Source organism: Dendrobates tinctorius, unplaced genomic scaffold, assembly GCF_039654945.1.
Source record: "Dendrobates tinctorius isolate UK_male_01 unplaced genomic scaffold, ASM3965494v1 ptg000196l, whole genome shotgun sequence".
NCBI lineage: Eukaryota > Metazoa > Chordata > Amphibia > Anura > Dendrobatidae > Dendrobates > Dendrobates tinctorius.
In genome coordinates, this window is record NW_027361863.1 from 15,039,020 (window position 1) to 15,050,301 (window position 11,282).

Below are 11,282 nucleotides of genomic sequence, written 5' to 3' on the forward strand. Positions count from 1 at the left end.
GCACTTTATTTGTGGTAATATATTTATTATTAATTATCTCAGTATTTTATTTTGGTTTTTATATATATATATATATATATATATATATATATATATTCTTATTTTTTACACAGTTCTTTCTTGCCTGCACTTGTTATATGTAGTTTTGCACTTAATATATTATATTAGCACCAGTATCTTTTATATATGTTTTTATATATATTTTTTATTTATTTTTTACTTTTTGTTTTCACTTGACATTGTGTGATATTATTGCGGGTGCATCTAATTGAGCGATTATTGCTGTCCCCAGGCTGTGCCTTTATTTTGGCATTAGAATGAAACTAAGGAAAGAAAAAGCGCAATAGGGTCTTATCTGGGTGGAAAGTAGAATAAATTCAGATGGAATCTACTCACCTTTTCCAGAAGGGATAAAAGCATGTAAATCAATGTCAGCCTGCTGCACGCCTGAAGGTTCACGACCGTGACCGCCAATATAACTCCTTTTTGGATAAATTAGGCTTACTGTGCGCTGCTGAAACCAGGATGAAATCACCACATGAGAAGTTTAACTATTTATTCCCAACGCGTTTCAAAGTGTAGAACCACTTCTTCCTCAGGGGATGACATGTAGTCTACATGTCATCCCCTGAGGAAGAAGTGGTTCTACACTTTGAAACGCGTTGGGAATAAATAGTTAAACTTCTCATGTGGTGATTTCATCCTGGTTTCAGCAGCGCACAGTAAGCCTAATTTATCCAAAAAGGAGTTTTATTTTGGCATTGGCCTCCCCTTATTATTAAATTTTAATCATACATACATATATATATTTTTTTTTGTTGGATATCTAATAAAATAAAGACATTTCTATTATTGGACATTGTCCTCGGTTCTTTTCGTCTGTTTTATCTTATTTGTCCGAGTTGTCTCCTTATATATATTTTTCCATGGGTGCATAATTATGATTGCTAGGTGAATTTTATACTGCACTTTCCTTGAGTTATCTCATTTTAATCTTCCAAAATAAGCAGACTGTTCTGTGTAGTCTAACTTGTTTATTGGTGAAGAGTATAGAACATGCGGTAAAACTAGAAAGAATACAAACATCACGGGTAAGTATTGGGCAGATGATCACACAGCTAACACAATTACAGGAAGTATACTGTGTGATGCAAACTTTACATGGAATACACAGGTGTCTAATTACATCTACTGAGCACTGGCTGCCATACAGTCAATAACATCTCTGTACAACACTGCATTGCAAGAAAAGATATTAATCTTACCAGATATGCTTTACCAGGATAACGAACTCAAATAGTGGAATTACAGGAGGACAAATAAACACATGCATCCCATGAAATACACAGAAGAAAATGGCATCTTCCTCATCCCAGATACATTGCTTCAATCCCACAATGCAACACTCTGTTAAAGACACAGGCTGTAAATGCTATTAAAGACACAGCTACAAATTCAGCCACAACTAGATGGTGCTAAACCAGCACATAATACAAACATATTTACCCTATATTCAGGGGGCAAAACAGTCTTTAACAGGTTCCTTGGTCCAGGGTTTGCTGTGTGGGGTGAGGTACAGTCCACAACACATGGGAACCTAACGTGGCATGACAGATGTACACTGGGGAGTAAGAGCACAGTTCACGGTGAGTCACCAGGTCCTTCTTAAACGGTATGCGCGCATTACTTGCGGGCCCGGAGCGTCTGGCACGTCGCGTTGCAGGAGACAGTGAGCATGTGGCAGGATACTGGTTACAGTCTCTGTGAGTTGTCACAGGAAAGCTCGAGCGCGGACCTGTGCTATTCTGGTGCTCAAGAGACGGCGCACTAACCATGCACTGCTGCGCGTTGCTAGTTCCTGCCAAGTCTGTCTGCTTCCATGCGCTGTGGCCTTCCTAGCTTAGCCACACCCCCTGCTGTACAGTGCAAAGGTCGATCTGGGTCCCTAAGCTTTCCCCCGGACAACAGAGGAGACAGCCCCAACAGTTCCGGACTCGGCGCAAGACAGGTACCCCCGGTCCGGTCTTTCTTCTTACAACATCATAGAGTGTGCAGGGGAATGTACTCTGGGGACATCATACTGTGTGTGGGGGAACGTACTGTGTTGGGCATTATGCTACGTGTAGGGAAATATACTGTAGGGACATCATGCTGTATGTGTGGTAATGTACTGTGAGTACATCATACTGTGTGTGGGAGAATGCATTGTGGGGGGCATTATACTTTGTGAGGGGAAATGTACTGTTTTCAAGTGGAGACTGCATCAGGAAACGTTCCTTCATTTGGGAATATCATGGTTATGTCTGATGTATGTCAATCATTCTGTTCTGAAAACCTTCTGTATATGTAACTTCTTCTTGCACCTAGATATAATAATATATTAAGGGCCTATGTTTTGTTACATCAAGGTAAGGACGTCTTAATACACATTAGCTACAACTGTCATTATTATTATTATTATTTATTGTTATAGCGCCATTTATTCCATGGCGCTTTACATGTGAGGAGGGGTATACATAAAAACAAGTACAATAATCTTAAACAATACAAGTCATAACTGGTACAGGAGGAGAGAGGACCCTGCCCGCGAGGGCTCACAATCTTCAAGGGATGGGTGATAATACAGTAGGCGAGGGTAGAGCTGGTCGTGCAGCGGTTTGGTCGATCGGTGGTTACTGCAGGTTATAGGCTTGTCGGAAGAGGTGGGTCTTCAGGCTCTTTTTGAAGGTTTCGATGGTAGGTGAGAGTCTGATATGTTGTGGTAGAGAGTTCCAGAGTAGGGGTGATGCGCGAGAGAAATCTTGTATGCGATTGTGGGAAGAGGAGATAAGAGGGGAGTAAAGAAGGAGATCTTGTGAGGATCGGAGGTTGCGTGCAGGAAAGTACCGGGAGACGAGGTCACAGATGTATGGAGGAGACAGGTTGTGGATTGCTTTGTATGTCATGGTTAGGGTTTTGTAATGGAGTCTCTGGGCAATTGGGAGCCAGTGAAGGGATTGACAGAGGGGAGAAGCTGGGGAATAGCGGGGGGACAGGTGGATTAGTCGGGCAGCAGAGTTTAGAATAGATTGGAGGGGTGCGAGAGTGTTTGAGGGGAGGCCACAGAGCATGAGGTTGCAGTAGTCAAGGCGAGAGATGATGAGGGCATGGACTAGGGTTTTTGCAGATTCTTGGGTGAGGAATGAACGGATGCGTGAAATATTTTTGAGTTGAAGTCGGCAGGAAGTGGAAAGGGTTTGGATATGTGGTTTGAAGGAGAGATCAGCGTCAAGGATTACTCCGAGGCAGCGAGCTTGTGGGACTGGGGAGAGTGGGCAGTCATTTACTGTAATTGATAGGTTTGTAGGGGGGGTCACGTGAGATGGGGGAAAGATGATGAATTCTGTTTTGTCCATGTTGAGTTTCAGATATCTAGTGGAGAAGAAGGATGAAATAGTGGACAGACATTGAGGGATTCTGGTTAGTAGGGAGGTGATATCTGGTCCAGAGATGTAGATCTGTGTGTCATCAGCATAAAGATGATACTGAAAGCCATGAGATTCTATGAGCTGTCCCAGGCCAAAGGTGTAAATAGAGAACAGCAGGGGCCCAAGGACTGAACCTTGTGGGACTCCGACAGATAGGGGGCGAGGTGAGGAGGTGGTGTGTGAGTGGGAGACGCTGAATGTCCGGTCTGTTAGGTATGATGAGATCCAGGAGAGGGCCAAGTCTGTGATGCCGAGGGATGAGAGGGTCTGTAATAATAGGGAATGGTCCACTGTGTCAAAGGCAGCCGACAGGTCCAGGAGGAGGAGGACAGAGTAGTGTCGCTTGCTCTTGGCAGTTAAGAGGTCATTGGTGACCTTAGTAAGGGCAGTTTCAGTGGAGTGGTGTGACCGGAAGCCAGATTGTAAGCGGTCGAAGAGGGAGCAAGAAGAGAGATGGGAGGACAGTTCAAGGTAGACGTGTTGTTCCAGTAGCTTGGAGGCGTATGGGAGAAGTGATATAGGGCGATAGCTAGATACAGAGGATGGGTCAAGAGAGGGCTTTTTGAGGATAGGTGTGATGGAGGCATGTTTAAAGCTTGAGGGGAAAACACCAGTTGTTAGTGACAGGTTGAAGAGATGGGTTAGGGTTGGGATGAAGACTGTGGTGAGGTTTGGGATGAAGTGGGATGGGATCGGGTCGAGTGCACAGGTGGTGAGATGTGATCTTGAGAGTAGAGTGGAGAGTCGATCTTCTGTAATGGTGGAGAAGTTGGTTTTGAAGGTGGAGGGCTGGGAAGTCGGGAGGAAGGGCTCTGGGGGTTGTTGACCAAAACTGTCCCTGATGTTATCAATTTTCTGCTTGAAAAATGAGGCAAAGTCTTCAGCTGAGATGAGTGGGGAGGGAGGAGGTGCTGGGGGGCGGAGGAGAGAATTGAAGGTGTTGAATAACTGTTTAGGGTTGTGAGACAGGGAGGATATGAGAGATGAGAAGTAGGTTTGTTTAGCTGTGGCGAGTGTGGTCTTGAAAGTAGTGAGGGACTGTTTGAATGCGATGAAGTGCTTGTTGGAGTGGGATCTTTTCCATCTGCGCTCAGCAGCCCTGGAAGCTCGCCTCAGCTCTTTGGTCAGGCTGGTGTGCCAGGGCTGTCTGTTGATTTTGCGAGTTTTGGTATGTGTAAGTGGGGCAGCGGATTCCAAAGCTACAGCTATTGTGGTGTTATATAGAGCGGCAGCGTCATCCGCATTGTGTAAGGAACTTATATCTGTAAGAGGGAGGAGGGATTCAGAGAATGAGTGTAGGTCAAGGTGTTTAAGATTCCTGCGAGGGTGTGAAAGTTTGTGGGGTGGGGATTGTAGACATGGAGTGAAGAGGGAAGAGAATGTGAGCAGGTTGTGGTCAGAGAGAGGAAGAGGTGAGTTAGAGAGGTTAGATAGGGAGCAGAGGCGGGTGAAGATGAGGTCCAGTGTGTGGCCATCTTTGTGGGTGGCTGTAGAAGACCATTGAGTGAGGCCGAAGGAGGAAGTGAGAGATAGAAGTTTAGTGGCAGCTGAGAGGGAAGTGTCGATGGGGATGTTGAAGTCGCCCATGATGATAGTAGGGATGTCCGCGGAAAGGAAATGAAGTAACCAGGTGGTGAAGTGGTCAAAGAAGGTGGTGGCTGGCCCTGGGGGGCGATAGATGACAGCCAGTTGGAGGTTGGAGGGGGAGTAGATGCGCACAGAGTGCACCTCAAAGGAAGGGAGGGTAACAGAGGGTGGCAGTGGGATTGGGGTGAAGGAGCAGGTATCTGACAGGAGAAAACCAACTCCTCCACCATGTTTGCTGCTGGGGCGGGGGGTGTGAGAAAAGTGGAAGCCGCCATACGAAAGTGCAGCAGGAGAGGCTGTGTCAGAAGGGGTGAGCCAGGTTCATTCAACCCCCTTGTGGTACATTTTGAAATTACTTTTCACATAAAAAAAAAAAAGACCCCATATTGCTGCGTTGATGCAAAAATAAAAAGTTAGTTATTACTTCTGGGCTAAATCAACATAAACATCAATGTCCTTCAAATGTGCACACTTAATTGCCAGTATACAAGCTAATTAGATATTGATAGAGATATGAATGTACACAAGATCTCTACAGATGAATGTCTTTACAATGTCCCAGTAGTGCATTTCAAATTTTTTTTTAAATAGCTTCTCCTTTGTGAAAAGAATCTTCCATTTAATGTCTTCAAGATTAGCCTGCAGCGTCTTATCACTATTGCTGTTTTAGTATGTGCGGATTTCTAACACCTTCTTCTATATTTATTTACAGAAGTTCAGAAAAAAATTCTGAAGAGATGCGATCACAAAACTCTCATCATAGTTCTCCTCATTGTCCTCCTTTGTTGCGCTGTTGGATACATTGGTACGCAATATTATACATAGATCGTGTAAAATTGTTGCATGTGAATACCAAAGAAATTAGCCATGTCTCAATGTGCACAATGTCAGGGCTTAGCCCAGTACTAATAGATTTACTATGAGACACAATGCAAAGCATAAATGAATGAAGTAAATAATGGAGATGAGCAAATCACTTTGATGTGAATGGTCTTCAGCTCCAGTTTAAATCATCAGAATTTGATATATAGACTTTTTTTTGTGATTTGCATTTTGCAGGATTCAGAAAGAACGGGAAGGGTTAGAATTATTTAAAAATTAAAACTCAACTCTCTAAGGCCATTACCTTGTTCGCACAGATCTCCACTTGGTCCTTCTGGTCCGGTCTTCATTCACAGGATTCCTGTTTTCTTCACGTCACGGGTCCCATCAGGACACCATATCGCTACTAGTGGGCGATGAAGGCTCTGAAGACACAATGGGTCCTGTAGCGTGAAGAACACCAGTGGACAGCGAATTATGTTAGACCAGAATGTCCATGCAGGAAATCAAATGAACTAAGTTAGAGGAGAGATGAGTATTCATATTTTTTAACCCCTATGTTTATTACACTCCAGGGTCTGCAGAGAAGTCATAGCATGATAACACACAAACAACTCACATTGAATAAATCTATTGCAAATTGAATTTCCTGGTCAAAGTCAAGTGAATCTGCTGAATTTGAATTTCATCAGATTCACTCATCATTATGGCTCATACCCATATGTGTGAAACACAAGTCCTAAGTCCTGATTTTGGTCCAGAAAAGAAGGACTAGTACCATGCAAGTGTCATGCGATTTTCATGCAAGTACAATCCAATTTTTCAGACCTAGCATCCGATTTACATCCAAATGCAATGCGATTTTTAACATGAGCTTTTACATAGAGCAATTCTCTATGTCATTTACACATAGTTTTCAAATTAAATATTCTTCCAAACACATAGATAGATAGATAGATAGATAGATAGATAATAGATGGATAATCCTATATAATAATTGTCTAATTCTGTCTGTTTGTAACGGAAATCCCGTGGCACTGATTGGTCGCGCCCAGCCGGCTGCGGCCAATCAACGCATTTGAACGACGCACGCCTCCGTCGGGAGGTGTGCGGGGGGGTGAGAGAGAGAATAAAACAAAACTACATACATATTCTAGAATACTAGATCGATACGTTGCACAATGGGCCATTAAAAAGAGCCTTTTTGCAATAAAGGAATGGTGTGCTGTTTCCTCATTTTTACTCTGTATTATTCAAGGACTGGAATGTACCGATGAAGCTTTGCACCCTATTATTTTTTCAAGTGATGTTCCTTTTTTGTTTCTTTTTCTAGATAGCTAGATAAATAGCCGGCAAATCAGCAACCACGGACAGTAAATTCACAGTGTGACCCGACAGGATAGAATAGATGGATTACATACAGTATATACACATGCAACAGATAGATATACAGATGTCAGTGACATATATAATTAGTAAAGTGTGTGTGCAGCTTACTGTACATGTATTTAATTATTAAAAGATTATTCTGGCGCTTAGCCGTCACTCTTCCCACTTGCCCTGCCACTGTACAACATGAACTATACTGCTGTCACGAAACGACACGGTTAACCTACGGCAGACGGCACAACAAATACAACAACGGGATGGAATGAGAAGAGGAAGGCCCTCACAGTAGGGAACAAGGGATGGGGCACCTCTTGAGCTCCAACCTCTGCCTGTCCCTAAACTCCCCTAACGCCCTAAGTGGGTCCTTCCCCCCGCCGCCGTCACATGCTTAGTGCCTGATTGTCACCTAAATACTGCCTGGCTGTCAGGAACACCGCAATGCACTTGCTCACTTAGCCAGTGCGGGTGTCCTGAGTACAAAGACTGTACTCAAAGATACCTGTGGAGCAGGGCAGCAGCGGTGACCATGCATGCTTCAGAGTATCAGGACCTGAAGCACATGACTGCTGGGGGCGTGGCCTAAGCTCCACAGATCTAGGAGCTGCAGGGAAACTCCTAGAAAGGTAACTATGGGACAATGTTACCAAGGGGCATAGACAGAGACAGAAACCAGACGAAGCCAGGGTCAAAGCACCAGATAGCAATACAGTACCACAGGGTTTAGACAGAAAGGATAGTCAGGACGTAGCAATAGGTCAGAAAACCAGAACATGCAATAGACGGTACAATCGGGACAAACTGTAACGGAGTAACGATAGCCAAGCCAGGAGGTCAGAACCGGAGAAGACAGTAGTACCAAAGTGAGAGACGGAGTACAGAGTGATGGAACAGGCTGGGTCATACACGGGAAGCAAACAAGCAAAGCAGAATACATGCACACCAGGGGTCAGACACACCAGAACAACAGTATAGCTGACAGAGAACCCTGGTAAAGAGTGAGTAAAAATACCCCTCCCAGATCCAGAAAGAGGCCACGAACACTTAATCCTGCAAGTGCAGGGCAAGAACCCTGCTCAAACCATGACACTGGCTAGTGCACTGGCCAGCAAGGACGCTAGCTTCATCACTGCAGATAGTGAACAAAACAGGGAGAGGGACAACAACAAGGCAAACAAAAAAGGGGAAATAGTACATAACTTTGTCCCTGAGGTAAAGCACCACACAACAGAGGATAAGGCACCCGGACCACGAACTCCAAAAACACAGCAGAAGCACCACTGAAACCAGAGCGCTCTTTATTCCAGGCTTGATCAACATGGCAAACTCGATCACCGACAGTCAGCTGATGGTGTCACGGTCACGTGTGTCTGGACGCAGCGGTTACCGCAAGGCGAACCCATATGACACATGTGACGCTGGATACACCGCCTGCAGTGGGGCGAATTTAAATAATAAGACGTGCAGCTGGTTACGCCACCTCCAACTGGCGAATTTCAATAATAAACGTATATATATAATAGTCAGGAAACCCCGCCTCCAGTAAGGCGAATTTAAATAATAAAGGGGAACCTGGGTAACATTAACAATGGTGGGCCCTGCGATTGGAAATAGGGACGTGGAGACCTCCTGTGCTCCCCTGAGCCAGTGTCCCTGCACTCCTAATGTTCCCTATGACGGTTCCGCACCGGGCGACGCACAGGAACCTAATAACCCTAGCTCGCCCTGCACCTAACCCCTCACTAGGGAATGGGTCAGTGCAGAAACTAATCCCACCACTGCACTAAAACACACATGAGGAAAGAAGATGAAACAGGGGAAACACCACTTAGCTTTGCTCTGTTGCGTACGCTCCTAGCAACAGAGCCCACCACCTGCGTGCTTCTTCTCCTCCACCCGGATCCATCACCATAACCGGATCCATCACCATAGTGCAGCCTTGGAGCAGAGTCCACCACCAGTTGCAGCTGCCCAGTAAACAGAGTCCCAAGAATGAGTCCAGCTTCTGCCAAAAAGTCCAGCATGCTCGAGTCCAAGTTTTCTGCCAAGAAGTCAAGCATGCTTGAGTCCAGCTTTCAGCAACCAAGTTCAGCATGCTGAGTGCAACTCTCACCATAGCCGCCACTCCACCAAGCCATGCAAGCACTTCCTGCCGACACCATAAACTGTGACTCCACCACGCCATGCCAGCCCTTCTTGCAGACACCAACGATGAACTCCACCAATCCATGCCAGCACTCCTTGCAGACTCCATAGCTGACTCAACCCCTCTGGCTGCGCTGCACAGGACTCATGTTCAGCTCCTTCCTTCACCCAGGCTTACTTGAAAATGACTCACAATCAATATCACCAACAATCATTGAACACCCCTGAGACTCATTTATAGAGCCTAACACCTGATTTATAATTGCGTGCATATTAAACCTAAAGTGTGATACCACTCACCACCACCGGGGCAACTGAATGAAACACCACGTGTAATAATTCCAATGGCCACCGGGGGCAATCACACCACTTTGGCACCAAGCCAAAGGAAAAAAAGTTCATTTTGTGCATTTAAAACTGTCAGATCCACTTTGAATCATGACAGATGGGTTATATGTTGGAATGTTGGAAGTGGTCACCACCCACATCAGCTGACTAGCAACAAAACAGCTGCCAGCAAGGAAAACAGACATTAACCTTTGCTGGCCCGAAAAGGAAAAAAGCTACATTTAAATTACAGTGGAACCAGAGCTGCCACGAATCCAAAAATGAATTGTGACAACTACTCTCTAACCGTACAATATGCACTGTACTGCTCACTACCTGTACTATATGTACTGTACTTTTTTCTAACTGTACAGCATGCAATTTACTACTCTAACTGTACATGAACCGTACTGCTCTCTAACTGTATTACATGTAATGTACTGCTCCCTACCTGTACTATATATACTGTACTACTCTCTAACTGTACTACATTTACTATATGGATTTTTGATTACTGCTTTTCATCTGTGCTACATGTACTCCAGTACTATATACCTGTGCTAAAGGTTTTCTATATTTATTATATATACTGTACAGCTCTCTACCTGCAATACATGTTCTGTACTACATAGTACCACTGCTGCATATACTGTATTGCTGTCTACTTGTAATACATCTATATTACTGATCTCAATCAAAATTACTTGCACAGTACGAATCGTCGCTAAAGATGATCAAAAAGATTCAAAGAATCCAGTTGGTAGTCCACGGTCTCCAGACCATGGCTCTGTGAATCTTCTACCTGTAGACATTCTTAGCTCTTTGATTAGTCAGCCCCTTTGATATTATGTAACGGGATCCTGCAAATCTTTTTTTCTGTAATATTACCAGATGTACGGCAGCTACAATACTTTCCACTCCTCCTTGTCCAGTAGATACTTAATAACTATTATCACTTATTCATATGAATTGGACATTTGCGGAGATTTCTGCAGCAAATCTGCTTCTTGAAAATATATCTGTACGATGTTTGAGAACCAGACCTTTTTTCACTCCTTTTCATTTAGATGAACTTTGTTTCTTTCAGGTTGTAAATATACAAATGACGAAAGCAAACAAAAAATCAATCAACTAAGCCAAGAACTCTGTATTAACAAGACTGACAATTCTTCAGGTGGGAAAATAATTATCTCTGTGATAGCTTTTAAATATTCATAATAAGGTAGTTGGCCGGCCATTGAAAATATATAGAAAAAATACCTTTGAAGGTCATAAAATAAACAATTTATACTCACCTTACTGATCCATCATTGCTCTGGATCCAATGCTTCTTATGTTTCTGCTTTCAGCATAGTCTTACATCATGCCATTACATTGGACGTGACACACGTTATTGACACTACTGCTCGTCAGTTAAACTGCACAAGCCACTGAGCTCAGTGATTGGCTACAGCGGTGATGTGAGCTTTCAAAGTGATGTCACCACTGCAACTAAAACACAGAGCCCTGCGCAGCAGTGGAGAGACAGCACCAACCTATCCCGTGCAA